Source organism: Onychostoma macrolepis, chromosome 03, assembly GCF_012432095.1.
Source record: "Onychostoma macrolepis isolate SWU-2019 chromosome 03, ASM1243209v1, whole genome shotgun sequence".
NCBI classification, from domain to species: Eukaryota; Metazoa; Chordata; class Actinopteri; order Cypriniformes; family Cyprinidae; genus Onychostoma; species Onychostoma macrolepis.
This window is the reverse complement of record NC_081157.1, coordinates 44895088-44920465: the sequence shown is the minus strand read 5'-3', so window position 1 is coordinate 44920465 and position 25378 is coordinate 44895088. Positions and strand designations below refer to the sequence as shown.

Below are 25378 nucleotides of genomic sequence, written 5' to 3'. Positions count from 1 at the left end.
TTTATTTTCATTCATAAGTATATACAATGTGTTTATTTTATTGCTGCCATATATGGTCTACTCTCCTATGCTACATGAGCAGCAGTGGCCATTTTGTGTGAAAAACCACAACCCCGTCACACTCAACCCCATCACAAATATTCTCATTGTTACAGGGTTGTAAACTTGTGACAGGGTTGAGTTATTTGCTTCATTTATTAATAATTTTAATGAAAAAATATAAAACAATTAAGAACAAAAGTATTTCTTGCTGATTACCATCTGACATGTTAAGGGCTAAAACAATAAAATTGTGTTTTTAGTTAAAATTTTAAATTAAAAATATTTTTTTTACAAAAATAAAGAGACTGTAGACAAACAATTTGTGTATTTTTAGCTTCAGTCCTATAAAAATGTGAAAATGATGATAAATGTTATCATTAAATTGTTATCAGGGACACAAGAGCAGTAGGTAGATGTTTGTTTTATAACAATTTCTGTGTAAAATCCCTTTTAAACCAATCCCATTTTGTCCGTTATGGGGTTGAGAAAAAAAAAAGCTGGAAAAAAACTCAAATTGATAAAAGGTCTTTAATGCCTGAGGTGGGAAAATATGATATTTTGAATATGATATATTAAAATATGATGAATATTTTTTGGAGGTTTGATATGATGTGGGGTATTTAGAAGTTGGAAAACATGTATATTCCAAGTTGAAATGTTACCGAATCCCAGGAATGACCCTCCTTTCATTGATCAGAAGGTCTGTTCCTATTTTTTATTTTTTTAAGTAGGAGCACTAGTGCTCCTGAAAAGAAATGTAAGCATAGAGTCCTCAAGAATGTAATATTAAAAAGTAACTGCAAACGTTTTTGCAAAGTAATATGTGCAAATTCACACACTACATATCTTTAACTTGGCCAGAATTGCAGGTGCTTGTCTAAATATACAAGAAAGTTTAGAGAAAATATTAAATACGTTGTTAATAAATGTTATTATAGATTATAAATAAACACTAAAATTACTGGAACAAGAAATGCACAAAAATAAAAAAAAAAAAAAAAAAAAAAACCAGTAATATTTAAAAACAATGTTTTAAAAAAAATAAATGACAAAACAAAATGAAAAATTCTAAAAAAAATTAACTTAAAATTAGAATAAAAACTGAAAACATAAAAATAAAACCTAATTAAAAATAATAATAATAATAATATGTAATGGTAAATAAATAATACTAAAACAACACTGCACATGCTCAGTGTGAAGAAACTAGGCAACTGTAATTCACTGCTATCAAAACCTCTAAAGCGCTTGAGATGACAGAAGATCAGCAGTGATTGTGCGAGGTCAACTGCACACGCTTCAGTTTAATCTCACTATACCCACCAATTAAAGACGTCTGGGTCAGATAACAGAGTCTCAATGATGGCGGTTCCATCTCTGTGAACAGCTTGAGAGCCTTCCTGCTGATTCTGTTGTGCTTTTATAAGAATATTTTGTCTTTCTGACTGACGTGTGCTTCTGCTGTTGTTTACCTCCTGATGGATCTTTCTTCAGATGATGTCGGCGTGTGTTTGTCAGCGACGCCCTTCTCCGGGTTTCACCCCATTAAGTCATGATTGAAACGATGACAGACGTGACACACACTATTTATAATCCTAATGAGTCGTCTCAGTCTCGCAGACGCGCTGAAGGCCTCTCGCTCCTCGCACAACCTCCAAACACTCGAGTATGAAGGTCCCGAACTTACAGCACGCATACTAGAAATCAGACACCTCAACATCTGCTCCACACCTGCTTAACACAAAGACTAGCAGATTAATACGGGTCATGGTAATGAATTATAAACATGACTCTGACAATGACTACGTTTACATGGACATCAGTAATCTAATTATTTACTTTATTCTAAATAAGACAATGTTATGATTAAGGTGTTTACATGAGTTGCTTTTAGAATATTCCATTCATGTTCCCATTTTACATGTTATAGTGCATAGATCGATTATAAGTCATTACGTCCCCACATGACGCCATCCAACGTCTCCTCCAGAATTTCATGTATAAACATAAAGCTCGTCTTCGTTATGATGCCATATGCAGTTTTGGGTGTTTCATTTTTAATTTTACGAAAGATTCAAGTGCAGTTAATTATTATATATAGATGACAGCATTGTTGAAGCCATGCTCTTTTGTTTGCCGTCAAACGGTTGACCACTGCCGTGTGTATCCTGTCACAAAATGCAGGGGAAAGTCCTACATGATGCTAATAGTGTGATTAAGGTGTGTACATGTCTGTACTGCACTTCAATAATGCGACTAAAAAAGGAATACTCCACATGTCTTAATTCAATTTGTGTTTAATTCGAGTATGACTTTAGCCGGATTAAGGTAATCAAAAATCTCTGTTTACATGATAGATTCTTAATCAGAGTATTGTCTTAATCGTGTTAAAACTGTTGTCCTCAATGATTTCTGTCAGAGAGAGAAACCTGATCGAACCAGAGGATGCGAGTGCACTGCACAGTACATGCTTTATAGTGTATACTGCAAAATATATAGAAATTTGGTACCGTCTGCAGTAGTCATGGGAGGATTGTATCGTTTTACTGACACGATCTTTAAATTTCGTTCAGCAAACTGAACAAATGAAAGTCATGACAAACAAACTCCTTCCATTCATTTCAGTGGAGTTAAATGAAAATGAATAAAACATTAAAATGCCCAAACATCAAATTATGCAATCATATTCAGTTTTTGTTAACCAAAAGTATTAAAAAAAATTAATAAAAAATCAGAAATGAAATAAGCACTAAAACAGAACAAAAATAAGTGAAAACTATTTAGAAACAATTAAAAAAAAATAATAATAATAAAAATGACAAAAACATAAAATACAAAATAAATAAATAAATCAGTCAAATATAAATAATGAGAAACATAAATGATTAGTCATAATCATTGTCATTTTATTGATTTGCCTTATGGTGGAGCCAAAATTAACAAAGCAACTATCTATCTATCTATCTATCTATATATATATATATATATATATATATATATATATATATATTTAAAAACGCCCCCTATGGACACACCAGCCAATCAGACGTCAGCAAAGCCAAATATACAAGATGATTGACAGGAGGCTCCTCCCAATTCTGATAGGCTTACATTCTCATTTTCTAATCATTAATTTTGCTTCAAAAAGGACAGATTCATTGAAATGAAACATGAATCGTCAGACATCCCAACACTTCTTTACAGCAGTCAAAAAGTGAGAGAAGCCCAATACAAAAACATAGCTTTTTATTACAAATGTAGCTTGTTTGTGCTAAAGTCAGACAGTTAGAAAACAGCTGAGCTGCTGAAAATCGTTGCTGCTTTAGGTTAGTCACTGGCGGAATCTCGGGTGGGATTGTTATTTATACACATGCTCGATTTTGAGGCATTTCTGAAGTGTTCAAATGACCCTTAACCCGATTTTACCATCCTATCATAAACAAACAGCTCAAAACTCTACCTAACGAAGATTTCTCCGCTCAATGCGTCTGAGATCAAACCGTGCGGCATCAGACGCTGCACACTCTCTCAGGACGACTCTTCGCGCGGCGAACGCGCTGCCATTAAAGCTCTCCGTGTTTCTGATCAATTATTTACGTCGCCCACGTCCCAGTACAGTGTTGTCACTATACGCAGCACATCAAAGAGCGTCGACGCGACTCGCTTCTCCTCCTGATGAGCCCGCGGTTTTGATAAAACATTCCGTTGAGTTATCAAACGCTCAAAGAGTTCAAAAACTCGACACGAAGCGCGCCGCACGCACAGCATCTGATTTGAACCGTTTTTTTGTGGTTTTCCCGCTAAATAAAGACGTAACGCATACACTTACCTGTGTGACCCTTGCGGAGTCTCACTGATTTGTGCTCGTGAAAGGCGCGGCGAGCAGTTCATCTTTGTTTTAGTAAACACTGAATATAAGTGTATAGGCCTACATCTGAGAGAAGCGCAGCATCGTTTCTTTTATCCAAACGAAGTCAACAATAGAATGCAATTCTATTTTTCCACATAGCCTAATGTTTTACTAGAAAGAAAAGGTGCTCTTCTGAGCGCACTTAGGTTGATTTGGCTAGTGTAAAAGGTTTTACAAACTCGGATCAGAATGATTTCTGAAGGATCACTTAAAACTGGAGTAATGATGCTGAAAATTCAGCTTTGCATCTCAGGAATAAATTGCATTTTACAGTATATTCAAACAGAAAACAGTTATTTTAAATAGTAAAAATATTTAACAGTATTGCTGCTTTTACTGTAGCATATTTTTGGTCGAATAAATGCACGCATGCAAAAATACGTAAAAATAAAAATCGTATGACCCCAATAAAGAATAACTGAGGAACTAAACTGCTACTGATTAATTGCTAATAATAAATTGTACAATTTGCTCATTTCAAAGGCAAAACACAAAACAAATCTCAGAGTTATGACTCTGATCTGGATTGTGACAACCAGAAAAGTGTAAATGAATAAAGTCAAAATGAATGTTATTTATTTCAATGTTGCTCAAAATGTTAATTGTTTAGAATAAGTAACATAAATCAACACTATCTCACAGCTGATTCGTACGTATTTTAAGAGGTGGCTAATTTGTACAAGTTCATACGACCTCACTCATATAACCTCACTTGTACGATTTTGTATGATTTCTGTGTCAGTTTAGGGGCGGGGTAAGGTGGTCCTTCGTAGAAATTCCTATAAATCTGCTACCTTGTAAAATACGTAAGATTTTTCACAAGTCATATGAATTTGTAGGAGTATGGTTGTACGAGTGAGGTTGTACGAATTCAGATGAATCAGCCACCTTGTCAAATAATGTCGTGAGATTGGGTTTGTATAAATAATATATAGGCTACCGGTATTTTTCCAGTACCGGTATACCGCGCATCCCTAATGCATTGTTTGCTAGTTTTTAGAAAAAACATGATGAGAAATGTTTGAGATCTTGGTGAGATGTCTGACTTTTGATTGCAGACAAGACTTTTGTTTGCCTACAAGACAACAACTAGGACTGCACCAATATATCTAAACTCACTAGTTCAAACTTATGCACCCTCCAGAAGCTTGCGTTCTGCAAGTGAACGACGCCTTGTGGTGCCTTCGCAAAGAGGTACCAAATCCCTCTCACGGACCTTTTCCTGGACTGTGCCCAGCTGGTGGAATGACCTCCCAATCACAATTCGAACAGCTGAATCTTTATCCATTTTCAAGAAACATCTAAAGACGCATCTTTTTCGCCAGCACCTGACCAACTAATACTAACACTTACCTATTCTATCAATTTAAAAAAAATAAATAAATAAATAAATAAAAAATAAATAAATAAACCCTAGCTACGTGTACTGTGCTGGACTAACTGAAACTTGTCATGGCACTTGTATACTGCTGCACTCTCGATGGTCTGATGGTCTTCTCATATTGTACGTCGCTTTGGATAAAAGCGTCTGCTAAATGATTAAATGTAAATGTAATGTAAATGTAAATATATTGGCACATTTACTTCTTAAATACATTTATCTTGTGATTGTTGTTTTTAAATTTTATTTTGTAGGAATTTAGATACTTTTTTGTGACAGCATAATATTGATTTTTATTTATTTTTTCTATATTTATTCTATATTCTGTTGGCTGAAAAAAATGAGGATATAAATTAGTCTAACAGCATTTATACAGACAAATTACACTAAATACCACCATTAAAATAGTATAATTTATATTACTAAACATATTCAATAACAGCGTTTTTAATGTTAATAATATTTACTACTTCACAAAACATTATTTTGTGGGTGTTTTAGGGGAGTTTGTCTGATTATTGCACCGATCAGTAGTTTTGGTAGCAAAATCAAAGAGATGAAAACATGAGCGAAGCGAACAACTGTTTCCGTTTTTGGCATCTCCTCATCTGGAGTTGTTACTGTGGTAAACAGCTGCTGGCAGCAGGAAATAATACAGTATGAAAATGAGATGCACTGTTCAAGCTGAGCAATCAACAACACAAAGCCGACAGAAAAAGGGCCACACATGAAGAAAGCGCTCAAGGTTCCTGCTGTGCCCTTTACTGTCCCGCTCTGAAGGTGTTCGGCCCACCGTTAACATCCCATAATCCCCCTGGTTCCTCAATAACGCAGCGCAACGACTGGTGCAGTAAATCACGGGCTGGTCCAGGGTCAGTCAGCGGAGGTGATTGTGTTCGGTCACCGCAGGCCTTGACTGAGATCTCATGAAACTCATTCTCAATATTGCCGTGGCCAAAGCAGGCAAAGATCCTCCTGTTTTCTCTTCATTATACCAGAAGGTCGTGGAATGACAAAGCGGCCTCCTCATGAAACAAGCACACACATACGACGAATGAAATCACCTCGAAGTCATATTTTGATGGGAATGTCAAAGTGATTGCAAGAGCAATCGTAAACTATAGGGAGAAACAGAGATACAAAGCTTTCGACTGCTCAATGAGATATTTAAAGCAACAGCGCGCCCAGAAAATGAAATTGTCACATCATCTGCTCACCCTCATGTAACTCGAAACCTGTACAATGAACTGTGCGCTATATTCAAATCAGTGTCAGCTTACTATTGAGCTACTATTATAGTTTTTATTCATATTTTGAATTTGTTTTCATTTTTACATTTTCTGTTTTCATTTTAATTCTAGTTCTTGAATTTAGCATATTGCTAATGTGAATTAGCACATAGATAGCATGCTTCTAAGATGATTTACCACATTTCTAGCATGATTCTAGCATTATTAGAAATGTCTGTAATTTTCATTAATTTTCTTTTAATGTGTGTATATATATATATATATATATATATATATATATATATATATATATATATATAATTAATTTGGTTGTTTTAGTAAATTTTACTTTTTACTGTTTTAATTGAAAAAAAGGTTTTCACATTTTGTATTCTTATTTATTTCAGTTTTAGTTTTAGTTATTTAAATACATAAAAAATGAAGTTAAACTAAATGAAAAATATAAATGCGGCTTGGACAGTTATGTTTTATGTATTTTATATTTTATGTTTTATTTTCTTTCAAGTAATTTGTTTATGGTTTTTGTTTCAGTTTAACTATAATAACCCTGATTCAGAGGCTCGTAATACAGTGCATAAGATACAGAGACTACTTTATGATGCTTATTTAGTCCGTTTCAGGGCTGATCACCATCCATTTTTGTTGCATACAGTCTTTATAGTCCAAAGAGGAAAATCATTCACACAGGTTTGGGCTGACATGACAATGAGTAAACGTGAAGGAGTATCTCATTCTCTCCTCGCCAGATACTTTTATGCGGTGCGAGTGGTTCAGACACAGATGCAATCTTCCCACTGCTGAGATGCGCCGGTGTTATCTGAGCTAGGTCACATTCCCCTTCAGGCTCAATCCATTTTCCCTCCAAAAGGCGAACGCGGTGCGTTATGGGATGGCGCGCTACATTAGAGGAGTTCAGGAGGCGCCGCGACTCTCTTCTCCCACGAGGTTTGCGTCTTTCAGGAAATTACCCAGCAATATGCCGCATAAACGTTGAGGCGCGCCAGTGCTTCCCGCGTCATAACGGGGCTCGGGCTTCAGATGTGATCTTTATGCTCGGATGTGTCGGCCTGCTGAGATGCTGTCAGAGGAAACCGCCCATCTGTCTCTCTGGAGCCCCGCTGCGTGTTTCTGATCTGACTGTGGGCTGGCGCTCGTGAATAAGACAACAGATTCAGCGCAGCATAAGGTGTGAGAAAACTGATGCATCATTTCCACAGTGTCAGCCGAGGAAAGCCTTGTGGGTTTTCCTCTCCTTGTCTCTCACTCTCTCTTTCTATCTGTCTCACTATCTATGAGTGCTGCTGGAGCTAAACTGCTTTTAAACTGCTACAAGTGACACAATTTGTAGTAGATACACTCAGGGCCATTGCTAGTGGGGTGAAATTATATGATTATAGGGGCCCATGTCTATGGCCAAGGCAAGCCGAAAAAGACTCAGTACAGTTGGCAGGCCAATGCTGCAAGTCGTCACAAAGCTTATCAATTGCACGTGTTTTTTAAGTTTAAAGCATTCAAGCACAAGACGCGAAAGAACTCAACTTAGTACTTGCATGCTGTGCTCGGTGCGCACACATAGAGCAGCGTCTCACAGACAACGCGCAAACACCGAAACGAGCTTTCCTTCCCTCACATCCTCCTGCGCCTGAACAAACAAATACACCTCACCAGTTTAAACATACAAACACAAAAAGACGAGAAAAGCTTAATTCAGCGCACATAACACAGCGCACATAGAGAGCCGCGTTTCAAGCCCTTGAACAACGAATTGAGTTTTGCCTCTTCTTGCTTTTGAACCAACAAATACATACCTCAGGACCTGAAGTGGGACAATCACATTGAGTCCATTGTGAAAAAGGCACAGCAGAAGTTGTACTTCCTTCGCCAGCTGAGGAAGTTTAACCTGCCACAGGAGCTGCTGAAACAGTTCTACTCTGCCATCATTGAATCCGTCCTCTGCACCTCAATAACTGTCTGGTTCAGCTCAGCTACCAAATCTGACCTCAGAAGACTACAGAGGGTGGTCAGGACTGCTGAGCGAATCATTGGTACAACCCTCCCTACTCTCCAAGAACTGTACTTATCCAGAGTGAGCAAAAGGGCTGGCAAAATCACTCTGGACCCCTCACATCCAGCACACTCCCTCTTTGAACTGTTGCCGTCTGGTCGACGCTACAGAGCTCTGAGCACCAGAACGGCCAGGCACAGAAACAGTTTCTTCCCTCAGGCAATCCATCTCATGAACAGTTGACAATAAACGTGGAACACACAACACTATTGTACATTATTTACTTAACACACATACTTCAAATTTGCACATATCATACCTGTACATACATAATTGTATATATTATATATTGTGTTTTTGCTATTTTGTACATTGTCTATTTTGTATATTTGTATATTATTCTTTTTATTATCTGTGTCCTGTTCTGTCGCTGTCATTCTGTTGCACTGTGGAGCTTCTGTCACGAAAACAAATTCCTCGTATGTGTAAACATACCTGGCAATAAAGCTCATTCTCATTCTCATACAAAATCATGTTGAAATACTCATCTTGTTGGGTATCCTCGAAAAAACAGTTGGTTATGTTAACGTAAATAGTTGGATGTGTATCATTATATTGGATGCATTGTCTCTTAAAGTGACCGCACCCAATTTCCTAGCTGCTGTCAGTGCCCTTAATGTTAATCCAAGCAGTTAAATGGGAGAAAATCACTTACTGCTCTTTACTGAATTAAGATTAAGGTTAACTGCTTTTAAACTGCTACAAGCGACACAATTACTTTGAAGTTTTAAAGGGGTCACGACATGAGAAAGCATGCAAGTCTCATAGCTTAAAACATAGATATTTTACTTACAAAAATGCATCGATTCGCTACAGGATGCCTTTATTCACCCCACGGAGCTGTGTGAGGCACGTTTTATTATGGATATGCATGCTTTATTTGACTACTTTTGGACTGTTATATGTAAAAATAAAATAAATAAATAAAAAACACCAGCCAACTCCCATTCTAAAGCTTGGAAGAGCAAGGATAATTTTTACTACCTGGTCTCATGGCATTTACGTACCTGGGTGCACTTTTTAGCGTGACATGAAATATGTACCAATAAGTACATATCACTGCAGTTTCCAAAATAAATGAACACTTTCACACAAATTTACAGAGTTGCGATTAATAAAGCGTAATTTTGGCACAATTACTTGAAGAATATCATGCTATGACTTCAAAACAATATTAATATGCTGGGAGATTTGAAAACTGATGCTTTTGAACGTTAGCATCACACACATCCAGCTTCATATCTTTGGGTTTTCGTAGACGACAAGTTTGTTCGGTAGCTCACGGAGTACGGAGACGGACTTAGGAGACGAGAAGCAACAGTTCAAATCCTGTGTACAAAGCAGTTAAAATCTGCTTAAAAGCAAGTTCAAATGGCACAGTTGCATCAGCTAATACGTTTTTATATCAGTTTTGTATTTGTTAACACTATCGGGTAGGTTTAGGGCTGGGTTTGGTGTAGGGCGTATTTCCAACACGATAAAGCATTAACTTTTAGCGACAGTCCCCGGATATTTGAATTCTGAACCGCCGTAATACGTATCTGAAGCATCGTAATAAAAAACAGCAATATGTACCAATATCTACGTAATAAAAACGTGCCAGGGTTCACATATTGAACCTGTGTTTTAGCGCCACTCAGTGGACATTTCTATTTCGAACTGCAGCCAAACGTGCAGCAAGGTACGTAAAACAGTGTCGCACAAAAAGTGAGCAGAGGTATGCATTTTTATGAGACCAGGTTGAATTTTTAATATAACTCTGGTTGGACTCGTCTGAAAGAAGAAAGTCATATACACCTAGGATGCCTTAGGGGTGAGTAAAACATGGGCTAATATTCATTTTTGGGTGAACTAACCCTTTAAAGGCAATTTTCTCAATATTTTGATTATTTTGCACCCTCAGCTTCCAGATTTTCAAATAGTTGTATCTCAGCCAAATATTGTCCGATCCTAACAAACCATACATCAATGGAAAGCTTATTTATTCAGTTTTCAGATGTACAATGGACGAAAATCTATCTATCTATCTATCTGTATATCAGCTGGTATCAGTCTCTTTTTTGACTCTTCATGTTTCCACTCTTATCATCTGCAGTCGACTCTCACTCTGAACAGCGATTAGCACTCAAGCTTTATCAGACTGGAAAGAGCTCTGACGTCACGAATGAGCTTCCAGACAGAGTCCATTTACTGACAGCTACCTTTACAACAGACATGTCTACAGATCTGTTTAAAAACAGACAGATGTTCATATGGACAGACAGGTGACTTAAAGGGTTACTCCACCCCAAAATGAAAATGTTGTCATTAATCACTTACCCCCATGTTGTTCCAAACCCGTAAAAGCTTTGTTCGTCTTCGGAACACAATTTAAGATATTTTGGATGAAAACCAGGAGGCTTGTGACTGTCCCATTGACTGCCAAGTAAATAAAACTGTCAAGGCACGGAAAAGTATGAAAGACATCGTCAAAATAGTCCATCTGCCATCAGTGGTTCAACCGTAACGTTATGAAGCTACGAGAATATTTTTGTAAGCAAAGAAAACAAAAATAACGACTTTATTTATATTTATTAACAATTCGTCTCTTCTGCATCACCGTAGCGCCATTTTGGAGAATATCCGCTGGACGCAAACTGCGTACGCTGTTCTGTGTCAGCCGCAACACACATTGAAAAAAAAAAAAAAGTAAGTAAATAAATAAATATATATCCAGTAATCAATTATAACATTAAATACAAAGAACTTTCACAGATTCAAAGAAAATTCACAGACCTTAGAAAATTTTTACATTTTTACATCCTTTTTCCCACAACCAGCCCTGTAAATGTGAAAGAAGTGGTGAGATTTGGTATGTTCTCCTCATGACAAATGTCAAGATGGATGTGACACACACTGACAAACACACACAGGACAAGAAAACAGTGTCAGGAATAAAAAAGAAGCCTGCACAAAACTTACTCAGGCATATAACTTGTGGATGAGAGGAGCAAAACTAAACAGTGAGAGTGAGAAACGGACACAAGCATTATGAAGACAGAGAGGTCACATGACTGTCAGGTGAAGGTCGTCTGCGTAAAGGATGTGTCTCCAGTGGCGCATTGGCAGGTAATTGTCTTTTCCTCCTTGTTTCTTCAGCCGATTCACACACACACACACACACGGTCACAGCATACACTATTGATCACGCCGCGCGTCAGCGACTGCAAGAACCACAGATAAATCCTCCCATCGCTGTTTACCCACAAACCCCTGCTCCAGAGCCAGATTTTGGACACCAACAGGAAAAAACATCACAAATGAGATCTCAACAAAACCTCGATCAAACAGAACAAATGAAGACTCCAGTCTGTTTCTCAGATGATTCTTCTCAGAAAGACTGCAGCTCTAGAATTTCAGAAGAGATCTCAGTAACATCTCAAACTGTGCTCAGATTAGACAAGATAATGAAATCTGCAATCAAAAGACTCAATGTGAACTGAAATATTTCTCATCAGATGATCTGAGCTGCTCCACATTAATTTTACAGTTCTAGATCCTTACTGGATGATGACTAGTAACTTGTGTGTCTATTTCTTCTTATTTTTATTAATTGAAAAATATAATTTCTGTGTTATATAAAATTTAAATGAAAAAAAAAAAAAAAAATATATATATATATATATATATATATATATATATATATACAGTGCCCTCCAAAAGTATTGGAACAGTGAAGACAAAATTGTTCTGTTGGCTGTGGAGTCAAGACCTTTGAAAATATGATGAAAAGATGAATAAACAAAACTACAGAATGTCACATTTTATTATTAGCCGTTTCAACACACACATGTTTTACCAAAAAAAAAAGAACAGCACTTTTAGAGTTCATCCCACTCACTGATGTGAGCATAAGTATTGGGGCAGTTAAACATAAGGCAGATATAAAAGATTAAAAGCTATTATTTAGTTGCATATCCCTTGTGCACAATCACAGCAGTGAGTCTGTGACCCATAGACATCACCAGACTCTTGGTCTCATCCTTTGAAATACTTTTCCCAGCCTTTAATGAAGCCAATTCCAATTGTTGCTTGTTTTGGGGAGTGTCTGCCTTTACTCTCCTCTTCAGCTGCTGAAATTCATGTTCAATCGGATTTAAATCTGGAGATTGACTTGGGCAATCTAAGACTTTCCATTTCTTTGCCCTTATAAATTCCTTGACTGAACTGGCAGGGTGTTTTGGGTCATTGTCCTGATGCAATATGAAGAACTTCCCAATGAATCTGGTGGCATTTTCTTGAATATCGGTAGGCAAGATGGTTTTGTGCCCTTCCAAATTCATTCTGCTATTGTCATCATACATTAAGTCATCAGTAAAGTTGAGAGGGCCTGTTCCAGAGGCAGCCATGCAAGCCCATGCCATGACACCACCTCCACCATGCTTTACAGATGAGGCTGTATGCTTGGGATCATTGCAGTTCCCTTTTTTTCTCCACATTTTTGCTTTCCCATCACTTAGATAAAGGTTCATCTTTGTCTCATCGGTCCATAAACACAGTTCCAAAACTCTTCTGGCTCACCTTTGTGCTTTTTTGCAAACTCTAATCTTGCCTTTCTATTTTTGGAGCTGGTCAGAGGTTTGTATCTTGCTGTGTAGCATCTGTAATTCTGTGTCAAAGTCTCCTGAGGACAGTAGATTGTCAGAGCATCACCCCAGCTTTCTGGAAGTTGTTGCTGATTTTACAGACACGTCTTTTAGGGTTCATTTTCACAGCTTTTATGATTTGTCTGTCATCAACTACTGTTGTTTTCTCAGCCGATCAGGTCATTGTTGGTTGCTGGTTTCGCTGGTGGTTTCCAAACTCTTGATTTCTCTATGCCCTTTGTTTCTCCTACAGCTCTAATTGACTTCCTCTTTTCTTTTAGCATCCAAATTGCTTGCTTTTCTCTCAAAGTCAGCTTCCTCGTCTTCGTCCTGGTTTGTGTGTGTCATCATCGAATGCAAGATTCAGAATGCAGAAGTAATGGATATATAACTGATATGACATTCCCTGCTTTTAATATCTGAAGAATTAATGCAACAGGACACAGCTGATCACTTAGAAAGACCTGCGAGGCAACTGTTCCAATACTTATGCTCACATCAGATAGAGGGATGAAACTCTAAAAGTGCTGAACTTCTTAGCTGGTAAAACATGTATGTGTTGAATTACCCAATAATAAAATGTGACATTCTGTAGTTTTGTCTCATATTCATCTTTTAATCATATTTTGCGAAAAGAGCAATTTTGTCTTTACTGTTCCAATACTTTTGGAGGGCACTGTATATCTGTGAAGTTGTGTAGATGTTGTGCTGTGTAAACAATTAATAAGCAAATATTTAATAGAATTCCTTTTTTTTTTTTTTGCTTTCTCTTTTGAATATATATGTAATATAAAATATCAAAAATAAAACAAAAACATAAAAATGACAAAACAAAAAAAAGTTTCATTTTGTTAACATTTGAGCAACATCTAAGAAAACATTCATATTTAAATGAAATATAACTGAGAACCATTAAATCCTATGAGCAATGAAGAAACAAAATGTTAATAAAATATTTTTTTGTATTGTCTTTATTTTATATGACAAAATCAAATGTAATTATTTGTTTTATTTAATTTATTATTTAACACCTGAGTGACATCTAATATGAAGTTGATACTTACTATAAATAAATTCTAACTTAGATTAAAACATTAAATCTTCTGAGCAATGAATTATCACATTTTTAACAACACTCTCTTTTATTATTTTCTATTTTATTTTTTATTTCTCATTTTAACATTTTTATCATTATTTTACATAAGTTTTTATAAATAAAATAAAAATACAAATAACACAAAATAAAATAAATTAAATTAAAACATAAAATAAAATAAAAATAACATTTAAATATTTATTTCATTTTATTAACACCTAAGCAACATTTGAAAAGAGCTGATACTTAGGCCTATACTGAAAATGAAATAACTGAAATAGAATCTGAAAGAATGTTTTCAATAAAATTCTAATTGTAATGCTTTATTTTGTTTTCATATACAGTATAAAATAATAAAACCATATATATATATATATATATATAATTATATAAAAATTATATTAATTAATTAATTAATTAATACAGAAAAAAATATTTAAAAATCACATTTAAATATTTTTTACATTAGTAAATTTAAACTTTTTTTTTTTACGTTTAAATTAACCCCTGAGCAACATCTGAGACTTGTAAGATGATCCATACTGTAAATGCAATCTAACGGAGAACCATTCAATTACCTGAGCAATAACTGAGCAAAGTCTGAGCGCTCAAATGCTCCTCTGAGAGACCTGTTCTCAGACAGAGGTGAACTGGATTAAAGTGAGCTGTGAATGAGCAGACCATGAAGACGTCAGTCAGCGTACGGGTCTGTTAGCTCAAGACTTTGACTGGTTTGTGCAGGAATGAGTCCAGCGGGACGACTCTTAGCGGCAGATTAAGTGCAGTCAATGACTAAACGCTGCTGAAATCACAGCAAACCATTAGAGAGCGAGGCTCAGCGCGAGATTAACGCACACCTGCTCGCTGAGGGACAGATGAACCGCAGACTCAAAAACACACACAAAGAGACGCTGCCAAACGACTAATTAGCAAACAATGGGTGGATGAGAGCCACTTCTCCAGCAGCACTGCACATACCTGCCTTATGATTCAGCGCTAATAGAAATATTTCCCCAAAGGTCTTCAGAGATCAGATCTTGCTCAATATAATCAGGATCTGTATCTGCACTAAGGTAAGCTGTCAATCAAATGCATCGATTCTTTGATTTATCAGCAAAAAAAAACAAAAAAAACATTCATATAATAATCAAACAATCAATCAATCAAATCACCAACAAAGCGGTCATAAACCAATTAATGGACAATAAAATCTAATCAACCAATCAATTAGCATCAACTAACCATCCATTCATTTGCTTTTAATATAAATATTATACATTTTATTACAATATTAATAAAATCACTATCAACATTAATTGTTACTGTATTAATTCTAATATTGCTAATAATATCAATAAAAACAATATAAATACAAAAATAAGGAATTGATCAATATTAATACTGATATCATTAACACCGACGATAAACTGATACTAATATACATTAATATTAACTGTTACTGTAATAATAGCAGTAATACTAATATTGCTATTAATATTGATGAAGTGTTAAAACATTATCATAAACTAATATTAATACCAACATCACTAATGGTATTAATTGTTATTGTATTAATGCTGTCAATGAAATATTCAAATATTAAATAAGATTTTAATAAAAATAATAAAATGTATTAAATTCAAATAAAATTGTTACATTTAATAAATGTGATATTTGAATAAAATATTAATTACTGCATCAACACTAATATAAATAATAACATTTCTATTATTAACAAATGTTAATACCAATATTAATATTAATGTCACAAATATTTGTATATTAATACCAATATTAATATAATTTAATTATATTAATAGCAATAAAAATATTTAATAATAATCAGTATTTTTATCAATATAACAACTGTTATTAATACTAATATTGCTATTAATATTAATAAAAATAATATGAATAAAATCATTATTAATATTGACATTAACATTATTATAAATGTTTGCATTGATAATTGTTGTGATAATATGAATATTAATACTAATATTAAAATTAAAATAAGACATATTTATATATATATATATATATATATATATACATATAAAATAATACTGAATGAATGAATACTAATTAATATTATTAAAAAAATAATTAGGAACTAATTAAAATTGATGCACTAAAAATATATGTTAAAAAAAGTTTCATATTTCCATCATTAGATGGAGTAAGTTGAAGGTGTACACTGTGTAGTTCAGGTTGTCCAGCAGTGAACATGTAAACAGCGGGTGATGGAGCTGGTAATGAAGGCAGTATTTCTGCAGTCAGTAATACCAGCACGTGTTGGAGGGGAACGTAATGATGGCATGTCTGTGTTTTTAAAATGCTGCTGTCAGGAGGCGGCACTGATCTCATTTCCTGCGGCGTCGGTGATGAGCGCATTCGCTGACAGGTGAAACTCTCTCTCTCTGCTGCTTTTATCTCTCTAGAAACCTCAGATTCCTATAGACATTTATGAATTTAATAACTCAACAATTACTCTGTGTCGAATGGGAATTGACAGATACCTCGATCCAGTCGCAGTTATTAACATGCCAGAGAGAAAACACACTGTGATGCTAACAGCTAGAAGACGTGTTGACAAAACTTTGTTTAACTTTATAGTCTAAACTAAGAGACTGACCAATCAGAATCCAGTATGTCAGAGAGTCATGCAATAACACGTTTTATGTTACACAGTTAAATTAACACCATTTTCCCAATGAAAGTATTTGGTGCATAATTTTATTTTTGTGTTATTATTATTATTATTATTGATTATTATTTTTTTAAATAATTTAATTTCCCCTGAAACTTTCTCTTCCTGATGTCACCAAAGCCAAATCAGTTAGGCAAAATCATATTAACCAACAACATTGAATCGTGAATGTTATGCAGTCTAATTCAGATGGATGAAATCAAGACATTATTAACAATATAACATAAGACTGCCATCATAAGACATCATATCTGCCAACTTCATTACCTGAGGTGAAACAATACAATAAAAAATAAAATAAAAAATGCTGATTAAATTAAAACTTACAACTTAAATATATACAATTTAAATAATTGTTCATTTCATTAAAATTAAATTACACTTGATAAGTGTCACAATTGCCTATGGAGCTGAGCAAGGAACGAGGAGTAAATACAAGTCACAGTCTTTTAATCCTTCCAACACGGGATACACAGGGCAGACAGGAACACATGCAGCACAATGGACAATAGAGACCTGACAAACACTAACTGAAGGACTGGGGCTTTTAAACACAGCATAATTGGGGAAGACGACGAGACACACCTGGAATCAAATTAACAATCAACACAAGGGAGAAACTGGGTCACAGGGAACACATGGGGAGCAAAACACAACAAAAACAGACCACAATCCTGACAGTAAGGCACCTGTTGATTCATTAACTACAGTGAAGGAAATAACATGATCACATACATACATACTGTGACGGATCAGTGGCCCTCCCCCTCATTATCATCACCACCCCGTCCCTTATTCGCCGCCCTTCACCAGGCTCCCGACTGGAGTGGGTGGATGAGAGGAGGGGCGTGGGATCAACGCGGGCTGGCGGCGTGTGATGAGGCACAGCTGGACTGAATGAAGCCTCATCACCGCCGCTGTTAAATGCCCAGCGCGCCTCTCCTCGGGAGACCGGTCTCTTCCCCCGTGCATGCACGCTGGTGTCCTCGTGGGTCCAGGAAGGGAGCGTAGAGGGACTTCCGCGCCACCGAAGACGTGAGCTGCCGAACCCGCGGTCCGGACGAAAGCCGCACCCGTATTACGGCCGTCGGACCAGGATGTCGGGCCGTACAAGTCCTACCAAAGGCCGTGGACGACGTGTAAGAGCCGCCGCTGTGATGAAGCCGCCGCCCTCGCGCCCCGGACCCGAGTGGGAGCGCGTGCGGCCGCCGGACTCCGCCCCTTCGCTGGACCCTTCCCCTTTTGGAACACTGCCCTCCTGCACAAGCCCCGCAGCACGACGAGGACACCAGACCCCCTGTTTATTTTGGACACTTCTTCCCCTGGACACTTTATTTTGTTAATAAAAAGCCTCTCCGAGGCCTGACGCCACACCCACTGTGTCTGTCGTTGGCTCCTCCCGTCACAATACATAATTTAATCAGTATTTTCAATGAAATGTTAAGTATTTAATTGTTAATGTAATTTTTTTATAATTTCAATCATACTTACAGTGGGGGAAAAATTATTTGATTCCCTGCTGATTTTGTACGCTTGCCCACTGACAAAGAAATGATCAGTCTATAATTTTAATGGCAGGTTTATTTGAACAGTGAGAGACAGAATAACAACAAAAAATCCAGAAAAACGCATTTCAAAAAAGTTATAAATTGATTTGCATTTTAATGGGTCAAATAAGTATATTTGATCCCCTATCAATCAGCAAGATTTCTGGCTCCCAGGTGTCTTTGATACAGGTAACAGGTGTAAGGTTATACAGATCCTAAAGGGAGTGCTCCTATCTCAGTTTGTTACCTGTATAAGAGACACCTGTCCACAGAAGCAATCAATCAATCAGATTCCAAACTCTCCACCATGGCCAACACCAAAGAGCTGTCCAAGGATGTCAGGGACAAGATTGTAGACCTACACAAGGCTGGAATGGGCTACAAGACCATCACCAAGCAGCTTGGAGAGAAAGTAACAACAGTTGGTGTGATTATTCGCAAATGGAAGAAACAAATAACTGTCAATCTCCCTCGGTCTGGGGCTCCATGCAAGATCTCACCTCGCGGAGTTTCAATGATCATGAGAACGGTGAGGAATCAGCCCAGAACTACACGGGAGGATCTTGTCAATGATCTCAAGGCAGCAGGGACCATAGTCACCAAGAAAACAATCAGTAACACACTACGCCGTGAAGGACTGAAATCCTGCAGTGCCCGCAAGGTCCCCTGCTCAAGAAAGCACATGTACAGCCCGTCTGAAGTTTGCCAATGATTCAGAGGAGAACTGGGTGAAAGTGTTGTGGTCAGATGAGACCAAAATCCAGCTCTTTGGCATCAACTCAACTCACCGTGTTTGGAGGAGGAGGAATGCTGCCTATGACCCCAAGAACACCATCCCCACCGTCAAACATGGAGGTGGAAACATTTATGCTTTGGGGGTGTTTTTCTGCTAAGGGGACAGGACAACTGCATCACATCAAAGGGATGATGGACAGGGCCATGTAATGTCAGGGCCAGGGCATTGAAGCCAGCCAGGGCATTGAAAATGGGTCGTGGACAGTGATGGGAATAATGGCGTTATAAATAAACGGCGTTACTAACGGCGTTATTTTTTTTCAGTAACGAGTAATCAAACGAATTACTCTTTCCCCCGTTATAACGCCGTTACCGTTACTGACAATAAAATGTGGCGTTACTATATTATATTATTAGAATTTAATTTTTCAGTTCATCTGAATGGATACGTAAGTGTAGCTTTATTTGACGTACCATAAACAGTGTGAAGGCGCATGACTCGCCGTCGCTTTCTCTCACATACACGCACGCAAAGAAAGATGCAGAGCAAGAGAATCTTTCATAACATGCAGAAGTGACGCGCTTCATGTAAACGATATTCTTTGTTGTATTTTCCTGTCAAAATAACGGAGTTCCTTTGGAATTCTTCAGCTTTTAAGAACTGCCGGTTTCTCTGGTAGTGGGTGGAGCTAATGCGCAAACAACAATCTCATTGGCTGACGCTCACCTATTATCGTCCCTGTTTTGATTTCAGCAAATCAATTCGTGCGAACGCAGACAACGTCATTAATCCTTAGTGCGTTTTATATTGATGACAAATATGCATTCATACTTGGTTATTCTAATTACTAAAGTTCTATCATCATATAATATTAAATTATCATAATATTATATTATAATGCTTGACTGACTGGTACTAAGTGTCAGTAGATAAATAGTGTAGATTAATGTACAATGTTTTATAATAATAATTTATTCTTTTTAGTGTCCATTTCATTAATTTAACATATTTAATATTGGGGACATCCAAAGTTATTTGACAGTTTATTAAAAAATTTTTTAAAAGTAACACAATAGTTACTTTCCCTGGTAATTAGTTACTTTTATAATGATGTAACTCAGTTACTAACTCAGTTACTATATGTGAGAAGTAACTAGTAACTATAACTAATTACTTTTTTAAAGTAACGTGCCCAACACTGGTTGTGGATGAGTATTCCAGCATGACAATGACCCAAAACACACGGCCAAGGCAACAAAGGAGTGGCTCAAGAAGCAGCACATTAAGGTCCTGGAGTGGCCGCCAGTCTCCAGACCTTCATCCCATAGAAAATCTGTGGAGGGAGCTGAAGGTTTGAGATGCCAAACGTCAGCCTCGAAACCTTAATGACTTGGAGAGGATCTGCAAAGAGGAGTGGGACAAAATCCCTCCTGAGATGTGTGCAAACCTGGTGGCCAACTACAAGAAATGCCTGACCTCTGTGATTGCCAACAAGGGTTTTGCCACCAAGTACTAAGTCATGTTTTGCGAAGAGGTCAAATACTTAATTGCAAAAATGCAAATCAATTGATCAACTTTTTGAAATGTTTTTTTTGTTGTTGTTGTTGTTGTTGTTCAGTCTCTCACTGTTAAAATAAACCTACCATTAAAATTATAGACTGATCATTTCTTTGTCAGTGGGCAAACGTACAAAATCAGCAGGGGATCAAATAAATTTTCCCCCACTGTAAGACAAGTTGCTGCTTCATTACTTGAAGTGAAATAAATTTATAAGTAAACAAATAAAGGAATACTGATCAAATTAAATGACAATGTAATGTAATGTAAATAAAATAATCAACTATTTAAAAAATAAAATAAATACTGATTATATACTAACAGAAAGACAATAAAGAACTTACATTCCTGAACATGAAATGATTTCATCAGAAAACAGCAACTCTCCTGTATAGCGTGACATCAGCAGAACCAACAGTTACTTCTTCCTTTCCCATAATCCCCTGCTTTATTGTACTGTCTCTGAGTAAAGTGGCCTGAGAGAACCACAGCAGCACATTTACAGCGAACGGTGCTCGGGTTCATCTAATAATCAATTACACTGTGTGTGTGGGTATGTGTGTGTGTGTGCACAGCTTTACTGTATAAAACTGTGAAGGAAACACTCACTCCAGCACCAATACCATCTCACCCCTCTGTGATGGAGAACTTTAATATACCTTCTAGAGGACTAATTTAATTTCACCTGATATTTCCATAAGCAGCCCAACCACCTGCATGCGAGGCGGAGAAATCATGAACTTGATGGATCTCATCTCCTCTCTTGTCTCGCTTTATCTCCCCTCCTCTGCTTCTCTTTATATCAAACACAAAATGAAGTCTTCTGTCAATGGCTGAGCCGTTGGAAACAGTCATTAAGCTTCACCGTAATGAGATGTTCAGATGATTTCTGCTTATGAACGGTCTAAAAATAAATCGAATAAAGGTCAAACCTTTGCGTTTCATCACTGTATGTTTTAAACAGCATATAACCATTGAATGGTTGAATGTTTTCTCTCATATCGTCTTGTTTCTGCTCTCTGTTTCTCTGTGAGTTTCTCGTGCCGTTGAAGCAGATGGTGTGTAAAGCAGCACGGAGCGCTTTAATACACTACAACTATCCTCCAGAGACGCGGAAATCTGTCTGAGAGACAAACACAGAGACTGACGGAGAGAGCATCTCACAGGCTCAGCGAACAGACGCTTCACATTTCTGAAACACGAGCTCCAGCGGTGAACAGGTCAGCAGATATTCAGCAAACTCACGGCTTTCACCAGATAGAGATAAAAGCGAAGAGGAAAACCGTTTCATCACATCCTGAGCTTCAGGAGTTCGCTAGAGATGAAGCGCTAAAACATCCTGACAAATCAAAGATTAGATCTCAAGTTACGAACTCAAATATTTCTCATCAAAATCTCCCAAGATGAAATAGTCTGGCTGCGATATATATTTTCTTTTGATTTTTGGAGAAAGATCTGAGAAGAACTGAGCAATGAAACATCCCTCTGATCACTGATCTCTCAACATAAGCTGCAGAAACGCTTACAATGGAAAGAAAACAGCAAAAAACAGTTTCTTGTATCTTTTAATGTGATTAAATGGAAATTTTGCTGAAGATGCTTGCTTCTCAGATGATCCTCCTGAAAAAAAGACTCTGGTAATCGACTCCAGAGCTTCAGAAGAGATCTCAACAATGTCTCAAATTGTGCACAGATTTGCTAAGATACTAAAGTCAGTCATTAAAATATTCTTTCCCCAAACAGATTTTAGGAGAAACATCTCAGCTGATACAGAGACATAACTAAGGAATAATATGTTCCTCTGATCACTGTTTTGCAACATAATCTCCAGAAACAATCAAACTGGAAAGAGAATTCACTAAGCAGATCTCTGTAATGCTTCAATTGTTTCTCCTAGATCTCAGTGAGATTACACTGAGATTTAAACAAAAGTAATCTGCTTCTCAGATGTTTCTCCTGATAAAAAAAAAAAAAGACTCAAATAATCTCACACATCTTCTTTAGAGTTGTAAGTAGAGATCTCAATAATGGCTCAAACTGTGCTCAGAAAGTCAAAAAAAGAAATATCTGAGCTGATACTGAGCAATAAAACGTTCCTCTGATCACTGTCTTGCAGCCATTTAGCATTTAATTTAGCATTCCAAAAATGCTAAAACTGGAAAGAAAAATCACAAATGAGGTCTAATAAATTCTCAATTGTTTCTCCTATATTTTAATGAGATTAAATGGAGACGTTTGCTGAAGTCACCTGCTTCTCGGATGTTTCTTCTACTTTTCGAAGAGAACTGTGCTCAGATAAGTCAGTCATCAAAATTCATAGATATCAGTGTGAACTCAAACATTTCTCATCAAATTCTTTCTAAGAGAAACATCTGAAATGATACGGAGACATAACTGAGCAATAAAACATTACTCTAATTGCTGGTCTTTCAGCATGACCAGAAACACTTACACTATAAAGAAACATCAAAAATTAGATGTCATTAAAGTCTCAATTGTTTCTCCTAGATTTCAGTGACATTAAATTGACACTTAAGGAAAATTCTTCTGCTTCTCATGTTTCTCCTGCCCAAAAGACTCAAATAATCTCACACGTCTTCTCTATAGTTTTAGAAGAGATCTCATCAACGTCTCAAACTGTGCTCAGATTAGCCAAGACACCAAAGTCTGCAAAAGTCAGAGACCCCAATGCAAACACCAGCATTTCTCATCAAATTCTCTCAAGATCACATAATCAGGCTATTATCTAAATTTTCTGTCTGCATACAGATTTTAGGAGAACTATCTGAGATGATACTGGGACATATCTCAGAAGTCAGTATTAAAACGTTATACTCTGATTACTGATCTCTCATTATTAGATTAAAAAACACTATAACTTCAAAGAAAAATCACAAATGAGATTTCTTTAATGTCTCAATTGTTTCTACTAGATTTCAATGAGATTAAACTAAGACTTCAGCAAAGCACTCCTGCTTATCAGATGTTCCTCCTGACAAAAAGGAGGAAATCCTAATCTCACGTGTCTCCACTAAAGCTTTAACAGTCCTTTTTTATTATTATTACATTTCGATGAGATTAACTGGAGACTTTTGCTGAATCTCCTGCTTCTCAAATGTTCCTCTTAAGAATAAGACCCCAGTAATCTCATACATCTCCTCTAGAGTTTTACAAATAGATCTCCACAATGTCTCAAACTGTGCTCAGATTTGCCAAAATACCAGTCAGTCATCAAAATGTTCTTTCTCCCAACAGATTTTAGGAGAAACATCTGAGCTGATACTAAGACATAAGTGAGCAATAAAATGTTTCTCTGATGATCTTCTCAGTGATCTCTCAACATAAGCGCCAGAAACACTCAAACTGGAAAGAAAGATAGCCAACGAGATTTCTTAATTGTCTCAGTTGTTTCTCCTACATTTTAATGAGATTAAATGGAAATGTTTGCTGAAGTCACCTGCTTCTCAGATGTTTCTCCTGACAAAAATACCCTAGTAATCTCACGTCTCCTCTACAGTTTCAGAAGAGAACTCAACAATGTCTCAAACTGTGCTCAGATTTACCACCAAAGTCTGTAATCAAAAGTTAGAGACCTCAATATAATTCAAATATTTCTCATCAAATTTTCAAGATCAAACAACCTGAGCTGACAGATTTTATGAGAAACATCTGAGAAAATACTGAGACATACATACAGAGAACTTCATTACATATTGTAAGATGTTTCTCCTGATAACAAGACCCTGGTAATCTCACATGTGTCTCCTCTAAAGCTTTAGAAGAGATCTCAAACCGTGCCAAGAAGCCTGCAATCAAGTCAGAGATCTCAATATGAACTCAAACATTTCTCATCAAATAAACCACGCTGCTCTCCACATTCATTTAACAGCTCTAGACTCAAACTGGATGACAGCTAGTGACTCATTTGAGTCTCTTTTTATTCCTGCAAACTGAAGCCCCAGATCTTTAAAAGAGAAACCTTTGAGCAATAACATTTCCTCCGGGAATAAGCTCCACAAACACTCAAACAAAAATCTAGCAGTGTTCAGATTCAACCAGCGGTCAGCATGTGTGTGTGTGTGACGAAGAGGTTCCTGTACTCACAGTGTGTGTGTGTGAGGGCTGTAATCTCCTCAGTGAAGTCGTCCGCAGGGTATCTCCCTCCTCCTCTTCCTCTGATGAAGAGCTGCAGGAAACACACGGCAGTCTGGAAACAAGGACAGCGCGGGAATGAGAGAGTGTGTGTGGGATAATCAGAGAAAAGGAGAAGAGACACACAAAGAGAGAGAGAGAGAGAGAGAGAGAATGATTGGTCTGTCGCTCCATGAGAGGGAGTGTGTGTGTAGATGATCTCACGTCAAACAGATCAGTGAACGTTAGTGTTTGTGTTTGAGGCGACGCAGTCACACATTATCAAACAAATAGTTCTGGCTCTGAAATCTACAGAAAAAGATTCAAT

The 25378-nt window shown here is 36.8% G+C and overlaps 1 protein-coding gene across 1 annotated transcript in view; it reads right to left on the bottom strand.

Annotated features, from left to right (window-relative positions):
- The window catches only part of rbfox3b (RNA binding fox-1 homolog 3b), a 307431-nt gene extending 282286 nt beyond the window's left edge, over positions 1 to 25145 (bottom strand). Inside the window, exon 1 of the mRNA XM_058769587.1 lies at positions 25024 to 25145. The gene's annotated coding sequence lies outside the window, so the exon portion shown is untranslated. The remainder of the gene's footprint in view (positions 1 to 25023) is intronic.
- Between the last annotated feature and the right edge of the window lie 233 nt (positions 25146 to 25378).